Source organism: Herpailurus yagouaroundi, unplaced genomic scaffold (assembly GCF_014898765.1).
Source record: "Herpailurus yagouaroundi ecotype Mexico unplaced genomic scaffold, PumYag 140, whole genome shotgun sequence".
In the NCBI taxonomy this organism is placed as follows: Eukaryota; Metazoa; Chordata; class Mammalia; order Carnivora; family Felidae; genus Herpailurus; species Herpailurus yagouaroundi.
In genome coordinates this window covers 28,269,543-28,282,895 of record NW_024412395.1, presented here as the reverse complement: position 1 = coordinate 28,282,895, position 13,353 = coordinate 28,269,543, and the positions used below count along the sequence as shown (strand labels likewise).

Sequence of the window (13,353 nt, the reverse complement as noted above, 5' to 3'; positions counted from 1 at the left end):
CTGTTCCTTAAAGATATTTTAAACAGTAATTAAAATATCTTACAATGGTCTACTCTAAATAAAAATAGACTTAGTTCATTTCCTTTTTATTGAGGATCTGTTCTAAAGTAATCCTTTCCTTCTCTACATGAGTGTTGCTACTCTTTACCGTCTAAGGGTTTACACAACTCTGTCCTGGATTTGAATTTCCCTTGATGACCCTGTTCCTTTAATGTTGCTGTTCTTGTTTTCAGAATAATTTATGTTTCACACTTAATTTGCATGTTTTTTTCTAACTTCATAAGTTTGAACAAGAGTATAGTTTTCTCGTCTCATATGACAACTCAGCAGGATAACATACTGTACAAAATATGTTCTGTTTTATTTTGTTTCTTCCCTGATCAAGTGCAAAAGATATTTGCCCCTGGTAACTATCTTTTTTTTTAATTATATATTACTCAACTAATAGCAAGGGAATCCCTAGGGAAGAAGGTAGCAGAGGAAAAGAAGGAAGGAAGGGAGGCGGAGAGGAAAGGGAAAGATAGGGGAAGGCCAAAACAAATCATGTCTCTTCCCATTTGTGTTTACTTACCATTTTTTGACCATAAAAATCCTTCACAGCAATACCTTTAACAATGTTACCGCTAAGCTGAAGAAATTAATTAAAATCAGGATCCCTGGGAGGATAGATATACAATAGATTTGTCCAAGGGCTGATACAGTGAGAAAACTCAGGGTATATTAAAGTCTTAGCCTCTAGATGACCAATGATATTGTAAAAGGCTATCAGGAAAAGTAGAGGGCATTCAATTTGTGTGACTGACACAATTTGAGCCAGAGTCTGAATTATATATTAATCCAAAGATGGATCACTTCAGCTGTTTTAAAATATTCTATGAAAAGTTGACAATCATTTCTGATATCTCTATTTGCTTTGGCATGGCATAAATTGTGTACATATGTATGTATTATTTTAATGGAAGATTTTCAAATATATGCAAAAGTATAAAAGGATGATATAATAATCTTTTATATATCCATCCTCCAAACTCAACAACTACCAACTATTGGTCAACAGACTCAATACATCCCAATTCTCCCACTTTTGTTGTTGTCATTGATAGTGTTACATAACTGGAATGTTTTAAAGCAAATTGCAGACATATAATTTTACCCACAAGTTCAATATAAATTTCTAAAAGGTAGGGACCATTTTAAACACAACCACAATACCCTCAAATGTTTAAACATGAAACAATGACTTCTTAATGTTATCATCTAGTCACACTTAATTTTCTCTGCACTTTCTTAGATGGTGTGTTCAAATCAGAATACAGTCAAGGAAACTGGTTTGTTTTTCCTGTTGAATTTCTCTTATTTGTAATGTGTGTGATTTCCATATATTGTCATTTAAGCTCTTTTTCATCTCTGAGTTTCCTATAAACAGGTGGGTAGAGTTAGGAATTTAAATGGAGTCATTTTAGTATTTTTGGTGGCATTTGTGAGGCAACAGCATCTCATGGCTGGTGCTGTGTGTTCCCTATCATACCATGGCAGGATCCACTTAATATCCAGTGGTCCATTTGTGCCATTTTTATTTTTTTGTTTAGTGACAAATGATATTCAGTGAAGACTTATCAGTAGACTCCGGTGCTGTCAGCCTAGTATATCCATTATACGTCCATTACAAAATTCCCCATCACAATATTCATGCAAGTCTTGGTATAAGTATCACATACGTAATTATTTTGTTGGAGGTTGCAAAAAGTGATTTTAAAAATTCTTTCTTTCCTTGTGAATTTTTTTCCTCTTATGCTAAAAATCTTGGTTTCTTTGAAACACACACTGGGGTAAATGGGAAGGACACAATGGGCATCCACATTGGGCTTAGAAAAAAACATTTGATTGTGTTTTTCTTTATGTTATATACCTGTGATAAGAACAAATTCAAAGTATTTGGTGATGCGTTACAAATTAAAGTTTTTAAACTTTTGGAAAAAATCTTGTAAAATATTTATGAAAAGTTGAACTTGCTTCTATAACTTTAATCAAACTTTTTTGGAGTTGAAGAAAATGTAGATACATAAGAAACTATAAGCAATAATACATAGAGATTTCATGTTCCCTTTACTCAATGGTATCATCTCACAAAACTATGGTATCATCTTGCAAGAGTATAGTACCATATCACTACCAGGATATTGACACTGATACAGTCAAGATACAGGCATTTCTATCACTACAAGAATTACTCATGCTTCTCTTTATAGTTTCCATCCCCTCATTCTTACACTGTGAAAACCACTAGTATGTTCTCTAGTTATACAATATTGTCTTTTCAAGAACATCATATAAACGCAATAATTCAGTATGTAAGCAGAATCATCTTTTTTCCACTCAGTGTAATTCTCTGAGATTCACTGAAGTTATTCCATGTGTCAACAGTTCATTCATTTTTAACTGATAAGGAGTAGTCCACATACATCAGATTATTTAAATATTCCTCTACTGAAGGACCTCTTGGTTGCTTCCAGTATTTGGCCATCATGAATAAAGATGATAGGAACAGTTGTATAGAGGTTTTTGTGTGAATACAAGTTTTTATTTCTCTGGGATAAATGCCCATAAGTGCAATTAATGGTTGCGCAGTGCTCGCATGTTAAATTTCCTTAAGAAACTACCAAACTCTTTATAGAGTGGCTGTACATTTTACATTCCCACCAACAATGTGTGAGTGATTCAATTTATCCTCATCTTCATAAGCATTTATTTCATCACTATTTTTTATTTTAGTCATTCTGATAGGTGTGTAGTGATATCTTGTCCTTTTAATTTGCATTTTCCTAATGGCTAATGATGCTGAAGATTACTGAACACATTTACTTTTTGCTATCTCTATGTACTTTTCAGTGAAATGTTTGATCTTTTGCCTATTATCATTTTTTAAAAATATATTTGAGAGAGAGAGAGACAGCATGAGAGGGGAAGAGTGGCAGAGGAAAGGCGAGAGGGACAGAGAGAAAAAAATGAATCTCAAGTAGGCTCCACACTTAGTGCAGAGCTAATGCAGGGCTTGATTTCATGACCCTGGGATCATGACATGAGCTGAAATCAAGAGTTAGACGCTTAACTGGCTGAACCACCCAGACACCCCCCTTTTGCCTATTTTCTAATTGGATTGTTTATTTTTTTTACTACTGAATTTTGAGAATTCTTTACATGTTCTAGATATTACTCTTTTGTAAGAAATGTGGTTTTCTAGTATTTTTTCCAAGTCTGTACCTTTTTATCCTTTCAAAACTATCTTTTGCAGAGCAAAAGTTTTAATTTTGATCATATGTAATTAATTCATTTTCCCTTCTCTAAATCATGATTTTAGATTGCAACTATTTTCTCCTATATTTTTTCTAAAAGTTTTATAATTTTGTGTTTTACATTTAAGTCCATGATGCATTTTGAGATTTTTAAAAATTTTTTCTTATGTTTATTTATTTTTGAGAGAGGGAGGGAAAGAGAAAAAGAGAGGGGGAGAGAGAGAGAGAGAGAGAGAGAGAGAGAGAGAGAGAACAAACCTGAGTGGAGGAGGGGCAGAGAGAGAGGGAGAGACAGAATCCAAAGCAGGCTCCAGGCTCTGAGTATCAGCCCAGAGCCTGACGCGGGGCTCGAACTCACGAACCATAAGATCATGACCTGAGCCAAAGTCAGATGCTTAACTGACTGACCCACCCAGGCACCCCAAGATAATTTTTATATAAGATGTGAGGTTTAAGTCAAGGTTATATTTTTGTCTGTGGATGTCCAATTAGTCTAGCATCTTTTGTTAAAAAAAAGTCTATCTTTCCTCCATTGAATTGCTTTATAAAAAATCAGTTGAACATATTTATGTAGCTCTTTATTGCTACATAAATTGATTTATGTATATCTTTACCTATGCTACACAGTCTTCAATACTTTTGCTATATAGTAAGTTTTGAAACTTTGGGTAGGCTGATTCCTCTTTTTTTATTCTTTTTTTTTTTTTAATTTATGTTAACTATGGTAGTTCCTTTGCCTTTTCATATAACTTTTACAATAATCTGCTCTTTGTCCACAAAACAATTTTGTTGGTTTTTTAAAAAGAAATGCATTTAACCTATATGTCAATTTAAGGACAAATGAAAGTTTTCTCTGTTCCTGTTATGGAATAATTTATATATAGAGAAATTTATATATATATATATATATAAATTATGGAATATATATATATATATAAATTATGAAATATTTATATATATAAATTATGGAATAATTTATATATATAAATTATTCAATAATTTATATATATAAATTATGGAATAATTTATATATAAAGTATATATATATTTATATATATAATTATGGAATAATTTATATAGAGAGAAATATTTATTCTTTTAAGCCCTGAAAACTCCCTATTGTAATACCACCTGGACCTGAAGCCTTTTTGTAGCAGTTCTCTGACAACGTTAAATATTTGTTTTCATGACTTGAAAAAAAAAAAAAAGGACAATTGAAATCTTTACTATGTTGAGTCTTCCAAACCTTGACCAGAATTTATCTCTTTATTTAGATCTTCTTTATTTCACCAGCATGTCGTATTTTTCAGCATGTGAGTCCTGTACATATTTTTTTTTAGGTTCACACCTAATTGTTTCTCCCTTTTTAAACAATTTTAAGTAGGATTGCACTTTTCATCTTTTTTCTATGTTTATCATTAGCACATAGAAAGACAATTGGTTTTTGGATATTGTATCTTGAAAACTTGCTGAACTCAGTTATTTTCCAGTTTTCGGGAGAATCCTTGGGATTTTCGCACGGACAATCACATCATCTGCACATAGCAAGTGTTGTATTGCTTCCTTTGTAATCTTTATGACATTTATGTCCTTTGCTAATCTTATTGCACTGGCTAGGACTTTCAGAACCAAGTTGAATACATAAGAGCAGATACCTTTGCCTCCTTAGTCGTAGGGGAAAGCATTCAAATTCGTCACCATTAAGCATTGGCTGTAGGTTTTTTATAGATGCTCTTTATCAAGTTGAGGAAGTTTCCCTCTTCTCTCATTTTTCTAAGAGTTTTTGTTATGAATGATGTTGAACTTTGGTAAATGCATTTTCTGTACCAATTGATATCATATGGTTTTTCTTCTTTAGCTTGTTAATGTGGTAGGTCATATAATAGTTTTTGAGGACCAATCTTGCATTGCTGTAATAAACCCCACTTGGCCATGGCATACAATTCTATATATATTACCTAATTCTATTTGCTAATATGTTACAGATTTTTGGGTCTAATTTCATGAGGGATATCGGACTGTGGTTTTCTTTTTCTTTACTGTCTGTATATAGTTTTAGTATCAGTGTAGTATCCACTCCATAAAGTGAATTTGGATATAGTTCCTGGTCTTCTCTTTTCTGGAAGAGATTGTGTACAATTAGTCTTAAATCTCTCTTAAAAGTGCGGTGGAATTTCCGAGTAAAATGATTTGGACCTGGCTATTTCTTTCATGAGTTTTTCAATGATGAAGGCAGTTTTCCTAACAGTTGCAGGACCACGGGCCTCTTTCCGTCTCTGGCTACGGAGTGAGAGGAGCTGCTGCCGTGACTGCCCACCCGCAACGGAAGGTGGTGCAAAACTGCTCCAACGTCCTGCCCCTGTCACAGAAACAAGCAGCGTACACCGCCAAGTGCCATAGGCTGAACTTGTAACTCCTTCTGCTACTGAGGGCTGATTCCCCACAACATGACTGGGCATGGAGCCAGGGGCCCAAGGCACAGGTGCAGTGGGGGTCATGAAATGTACATGGGGCCAGCGAAAACCTGCCACCTCCTACGTAGCTACCACCTGTCAACAAGAATGCCCCGGCCACCCTCAGCAGCATCTGACATGTGATCCGCAAGAACAAGTACCGCCCAGATCTGTGCGTGGCTGCCATTTGCACAGCCGGGACCACCCTGCGCAGCCAGAAGCCTGTGATGGGGAAGAGGCTCCCCACCAAGAGCACCTGAGCACCTGCCCCCCACACCCAAAGCAATAAAGATGTCAACCACCTTGGAAAAAAAATACTTACAGAACTATTTAAGTTATCTATTTCATATTTAGTCATTTGTGGTCGTTTGTTCTTTTCAAGAAATTGATCTATTTCATCTAAGTTGTCAGTTTAATTTGAGTTATACACAGTGTTCTACTGCTCTCCCTTTGATGTTTTCAGGATCTATAGTGATATCCCCTGTTTATTATTAATATTGATAATTTGTGCCTTCTCTTTTTTTAATCAGTTGATAAATTTGATTGATCTTTGCAAAAAAAAAAAGTTTTGTTTTATTTTTTTTCCTTTCTATTTATTTCTGTCTTTATATCTTTCTGTCTGCTGGTTTAGGCTTATTTTTGTTCTTTTTCTAGATTCTCGTTTTTGTTTGTTTTGTTTTGTTTTTTAAGTAGGTTTCATGCCCAGCACCATGCTTGAACTCACAACCCTTGGATCAAGGCCTAAGCTGAGAATAAGAGTCAGATGCTTTACTGACTGAGCCATCCGTGCACCCCTATTTTTCTAGATTCTTAAGGTAGGAGTTGAAGTTACTGTTTTGGGACTTGCTCTCTTTTCTCATGTGTTTACTGCTATAAATTTCCTTCTCAGTACTGATTTAGCTGTGCTACACAAATTTTGGTGTGTTCTATTTTCATTTTCATTCAATTCAACATATATTTTTTTAACTTTCCTTCAGACTTTTTCTCTGACCCAGAAATTATTAGAAGTCTACTTAGTTGAATATTTGATGATTTTTCTGTTATTTTACTGTCGTTGACGTCCAATTTGATTTCATTTTGGTCAGAGAACTCAATCTGATAACTTCAATTCTTTTAACTTTGCTGAAGGTTATGGCCCAGGACATGGTATACCTTTCAGCCCTGAGCTATCTTCTCTGTCCATCCAGGACTCTGATGACATGAATGTTAGATCTTCAGGTATAATACCAGAGGCCTCTTACATTTTGTCACCCAGTCTATTTTCTCTACATTGTTCAGATTGAAAAATTTTTATTGTCTATATTCAACTTCACACTTTCCTCTACCCCCTCCATTTTGCTGTGGAGCCCATTCACTGAGTTTTTAATGTAATATTACATTTATATTTACATTATATGTAAATGTATATTGTATACATTTGTATACATATTGTATACATTTTACATATACATATTGTATATGTATTTTTACATTTTACATATACATATTGTATACATTTTATACGTATTGTATACATATATGTATAATGTATAAATGTAAATTTATATTTACGTTAATTTTCTTTTTATTTGTTGAGACTTTTTTTTATTTGATTCAGTTGTGTTTTTAGTCGGCCACTGAAGCATTTTTATGACAGGCGCTTTGAAACCTTTGTCAAATAACATTTCTGTCCTCTCAGTATTGGCATCTATTAGTTGTCTTTGTCTCTGTTCATTGATAGGTCTAGTTGTTTTTTACTGAACCTGGGGTTTTTGGACATCATGTCATGATATCCGGAACTAATTTAAATCTTTAATCTTCGCTGACCTCCTCTTATGCCGCTCCAGCAAGGAAATGTGGGTCACCACTGCATCATAGACCATTTGGGACAGTAGTTCAGATTCCCCACTCAGTCTCTGTTCACACAGAGGGAGGGGGTGAAATGACATAGTGCCCAGTAGGTATCAGTAGAGTACCAGTGGACAGCCAGAACTCCCACCTATGCCCAAGAGTATTAGAGAGCACTTCTATAACCTTTTATAGCACATCTATAATTAAGATGATACAAGCACATTCCAAATCATTAATAGTTACCATTAATGAAAAATATCATGAAAAGGTGAAACAATTTTAAAATCAACTCTGACAACCATTCAAAAAGTTAAAACAGTTAAAGTTAGTTAGCAAAGCTAAAGCCTTTCCACTCATTGATAAATATAGTGCTGAAATTCCCTTCAATAATTTTGATTCCAACAGAATGTTTTCTCATTAAGATCCAATTTAGAAGCATACATATTATTAGAGCAGCTACCATGCGGCTAGTGTGGCTATCATTAAAAGAATACAAATGATCCACAATAAGATAGATGAATTCAATATATATAAAGTAATGATGTAGAGCCTCCATCCTCAAGCTCTGGCTACTAAGAGTCTCCACCTTGCTATTCTCAACCCACTAAGTTTCCACCCTAGGCCCGGTTCAGACTATGCACCTTCCTTTTTGAAAACCTGAAAAAGGACTCCTCTAAAAGGTCCAAAGACCTTTATTCAGGATGGACACAATGAGCTCTGCAGCTGGCCACTGAAGTACTTGTCCAGCACCTTCCCTGCTGAGCCTAGAGCACGTGAGCCAAGCAGCAAATGCTGGATGTTAACTTACCCTGCTCACTGTCTGTAGGCTTTCACTATCAGACCCAACTTGACATGGCTGCTCAAGGGCCAAAGATATATAGCCTTGGGGTAACAGGCCAGGAAATCTAGCTGTTCTGGTCCTGACCAGACAGAGCCCCCCGAAACCGTGCTGCACTGCGCACATGGGCTTCCACCAGATCATGTAACGTCATGTGCCCCAACCCATACACAATCTGAAAAATGCAATCTCTTCTTCTGACACTATAGAACACTCATCTCATGTGACAGGAGAAACGATTTATGGCAAAGTAAAAATTTTAAGAACAAATCTTGTTTGCCCACTGATAATTTATGGTAAGACATGGGGTATGTTCTGCAGGATGCTCACGGTGATGAAATACTTACAAGCCTTTCAAGATTTGACGAGAAAAAGACAGGGCTACTGGCCAGATCCACACACACTAGCCAGCCAGTATCAAGGGGGAGTGTGGAGATTGCTACTAGCCTGAGTCACAGAGCAGATCTCCTATTTCCAAGTGCTCTGAACCACCCTTTGCCTAGTTACAAAACCACCCCTGCAGCATGCCCATGCGTTGGCCCCCTCCTCAAGTAAGCAGACAATTGACCCTTTTCTCAAATAGTGGTCCTTGGTATTGCTGGGTTGTCAACAAAGTTTTCAGGGGTTCATTTTAAACAACAACAAAAAAAAAAACACTAAAGACATTGTATTATATGTTTCACAGGCTATTTAAAAAATTGGCATTTTTTTCTACTTTCTTATTTTTTTAAAGTTCATACTGTTGGTGAATGAGAGAATTATAATAGAAGGCATTATATTTTCCATGTTCTTTTTATTAAATAGAAATATGCTAACTCTATGTCTGTTCTTATTTTTATTTAGTTTTACTGGTCTATAAAGTACAAGTCAGAGAGCCACTCCACAAAATGAGTATTTTAGTCTTTTATAACCTTCAGAAACATAGGACAAAATTAATTTTCCTAACTCAAGATTAAAAAGAATGAGCTAAAAAATGAAACAACTAAAATAATGGAAGTCAAATAATATCATTTTGGGGGTTGTTTTAATATTTAAGAGCAGCAAAAAGCTGCTATGTGAAAGTATCTATAAAACCAAGTCTGAAACAAAAAGTAACATGAAGGCATCATGAGCCAAACCTGTGAGATGGCCTGAAATTTTATCCTATACCAAATGGCTGGTGTTCACTAGATACACACAACCCGATGCAATCCCTGTTTGCACAATATGGCAACTGGCGTTATACTGGCATTGTCTCAGGGGAGGCCCCATTGACAGCTATAGGAACAATTTAATTCTCACTTTTTTTTTTTTTATTTTAGTTGTCACCAACAATGCCTCCACCTTCTGGCTTAGCATCTCAATATTAACTTAAAACCATGAAACGAGAACTTAATCAAGGAATGATTGGGGATTTGCTTTGCAGCAGCTGAGATATTAAAGGTGAAGTCAGAGCAAATATTTGTTGGTGGGGGACAGCAATTAGGTTCAGACAGAAGGTACAGAACTGCAGTGTTAGCTACATCTGTTCATAGCTGTGCCTCATCTCAATTAATGAAATATGTATACATTACATCATAAGAATGTATAAGGTTGAGGGTTCTTGCAAAATAGTCTAGACTGGGGCCCTCGTGTTGGCACTGTTGATATCTTCAAAGATTGCAAGTGGCTTGTTCCAGAAAAATGCTAGTTCTCTTGTGTTTTATAGCTGCTTCTTTCCGTCTTCTCCTTCACTATTATTGTTATTATTAATTGCTATTATTATTTCTTATTCTTATTCTTTTAAACTATTACCTGCCTCTGCCACAAAGCCATATTCAAGAGTAACGTGTGACCCAAGTAATAGAGAGTACCACTTCTCAACACCATGAATGATTACAGACTATACAGGAATTATTGTTCACTTATAAAAAGCAGTGCCATAGAAACATAAGAAATAGGGCTCTGAGTTGAGAGACAAGATTAGTCCTAACTTTATTACTCTCCAGCTGGATAACTTTAGGCATGTAAATATCCAATGCTTCTATTTCCATATCTGGACAATGTTGTCAATGTTCATTCTATATTTCTTACAAGGCACTTGTGAGTATTAAATTTTTATTAGTATTTTAAGGTCTGAAACTTCTGAACTAAAATCTTTTTCCTCTTAAAAAGTGGAAATTGTTGTCTTTTACTTTTTACGGCTATAATAGATAGGTCTAATTGGATCCCTACATTATAAAGATAAGGAAAAACTAAGATCTAGACCAGTAATTTTTCAAGGATCGGCACATCAGCCTCACCGGGAATGCATATACATGCCCTGGCCCCAGACCCCCTGAATCAGAATCTCTTGGGGGTAGTGTCCACCTAGGAAGCTCTACCAACGTTTCCAACAGTCACTCAAGTCTAGAAAGCATGGGTCTAGACTGCCTATTGACAGAGAACAGAGTATGGAGGCGGATCCAGAACTAAATCCCATAGCTTCTAAAGTCTAACCCATATCATTCCATCAATCTCTACTTTTAACCTTAGTCTTTAGAATAAATACTATTGTTTTCTATACACGTTTCACTATTTTAGAAAATACAAAGGAATATTACATTGTATGTATATAACACATCTTCTTTATCCATTCATCTATCAATGGATACTCAGGTTGCTTCCATATCTCAGCTATTGTAAATGATGCTGCAGTAAACATAGGGGTGAATCTACCTTTTCATTTTCATTTTCTTTGAGTAAATGCCCAGTAGCAGGATTACTGGATTATATGATAATACTATTTTTAATTTTTGAGGAATCTTCATATTGCTCCCATTGTGGCTGTACCAGTTTGCATTTCCACCAACAGTGCATGAGGATTCCTTTTTCTCCACAACCTCACCAACACTTATTTGTCTTTTTATTTCAGTGATTCTAACAGGTGTGAAGCGAACTCTGTGTTTTGATTTGCATTTCCCTGATGATTAGTAATGCTAAGCATCTTTTCATATGTGTGTTGGCCATCTGTATGTCTTCTTTGGGAAAATGTCTACTCAGATCCTCTGCTCATTTTTAATTGTATTATTTGTTGGGTTTTCTTGGTGTTGAGTTGGATAAGTTCTTTATATAGTTTGGATATTAACCCTCTATTGGATATATCATTTGCAAATATCTTCTCTGATTCCAGAGGTTACCTTTTTGTTTCCTTCACTGTACAAAAGCTTTTATTTTGGTGTAGTCCCAATATTTTAATTTTACTTTTGCTTCCCTTGCCAGAGGATACATATCTAGAAAATTGTTTCTAAGCTTGATGTCAAAAAAATTATTGCCTGTGTTTTCTTCTAGGAATCTTCTGGTTTTAGTTCTCATATATAGGTATTTAATCCATTTTGAGTTTATTTTTGGAGCTACAAAAGACCTCAAATAGCCAAAGCAATCTTCAGAAAGAAGAGCAAAGCCAGTATCACAATCCCAGATTTTTAGATATGCTACAAAGCTATAGTAATCAAAACAGTATAGTACTGGCACAAAAATAGATACATAGATCAATGGAACAGAATAGAAAGTCCAGAAATAAACCTATGCTTTTATGGTCAATTAATCTATGACAAAGGAAGCAAGAATACGCAATGGAAAAATACAGTCTTTTCAACAAATGGTGCTGGGAAAACTGGACAGCTAATTCAAAATAATGGAAGTGGACCACTTTCTTACACCATACAGTTATGTTGGCTTTTAACCTCAATATTCAGAATAAGTACTATTATTTTCTTATACATATTTTACTATAAAAAAAACAAGAAGCACTGCAATCAGAAACAAAAAGATACTGGTTTTCTTTCTTCACTATTTCACAAGAATAGAGACCCTAGGTTTTGGTTTTTTTTTTAATCAAGACCTAAAAGCAAGAAATAGAAAAAACTATGGTATTTCCCTATCTTAAGATGTTGGCATCCTAAGTTACTTCCTTAGTTCCTTAGTTCCTAACTTCCTTAGTTCCCTTTCTTATCATGTTGTCTCCTGTCATTGTGAAACACACTCTATCAGAAACAAAATAGAAAAGTAACTGCTTAAGGATTCATTGCATGCTATAAATTGTATCTAGTCAAATTTGAATTAAATTTCTTTGCAAATAAAAACGGTATGTATCAAGGACCCGACCAAAGTATTTTAAGGAGAATTTAAGAGTTACAAATAAAGTATCAAAATGGAAATAAAATGGCTATATAAACACTATACCACTCTAAGTATTCGTAACCTGATTTTCTCTTTTTAGAGTATTCAAATTAAATACAAAGAGAATACATAACTCAATAATAAATAACTCAATACAAGAATAAATAAATGAAGAAGGGTGAAATACAGTAAGACAATAACAGGCAAGCACTTGCAATCAATTTATTAAAATGTTCTGTTATACCAAATTATACCCATGTATTTAAGTCTTTAAAAACTAAGACAGCTGGGGTGCCTGGGTGGCTCAGTTGGTTAAGCATTTGACTCTCGATTTCAGCTCAGGTCATGATCTCCCAGTTCCTGAGATGGAGCCCTGTGTAGGGGCTCTGTGCTGACAGCGTAGAGCCTGCTTGGGATTCTCTCTCTCAAGATAAATAAATAAAAATTTAAAAAAAACTGCCTAAAGTCTAGAATAACTGAAATCAGATGTGATTGGTTTCAAAAGGCTATGAGGATACTAAATAATTTAGCAGAGGTTGAGAGACAAAAAAATGAAGATTCAATCAATAATTTAAAGAGAGGATCTGGTTAAAGTCAATAGTGTATGATATTCAATGCCAGCTCCTAGACAAAATCATAAGATGGCCAAATTTGCCACTGCTTTTCTCCTGGCCCTTGGTGACTATTGACTGTCCAGGGTCATCACACTAATGTCCTTACTGGACATCCATGTAGCAATCAGAAAACTTTGGTTGTATGTGACAGAATCCCAACTCATGTAAGCTGAAGTACCACAGTTAACTAGAGGCAGGGAGGTTCA

The 13,353-nt window shown here is 35.1% G+C and overlaps 1 pseudogene; it reads left to right on the top strand.

Annotated features, from left to right (window-relative positions):
- The window catches only part of LOC121030319 (60S ribosomal protein L28-like), a 43,457-nt pseudogene extending 37,407 nt beyond the window's left edge, over positions 1-6,050 (top strand).
- The last annotated feature ends 7,303 nt before the right edge of the window (positions 6,051-13,353 follow it).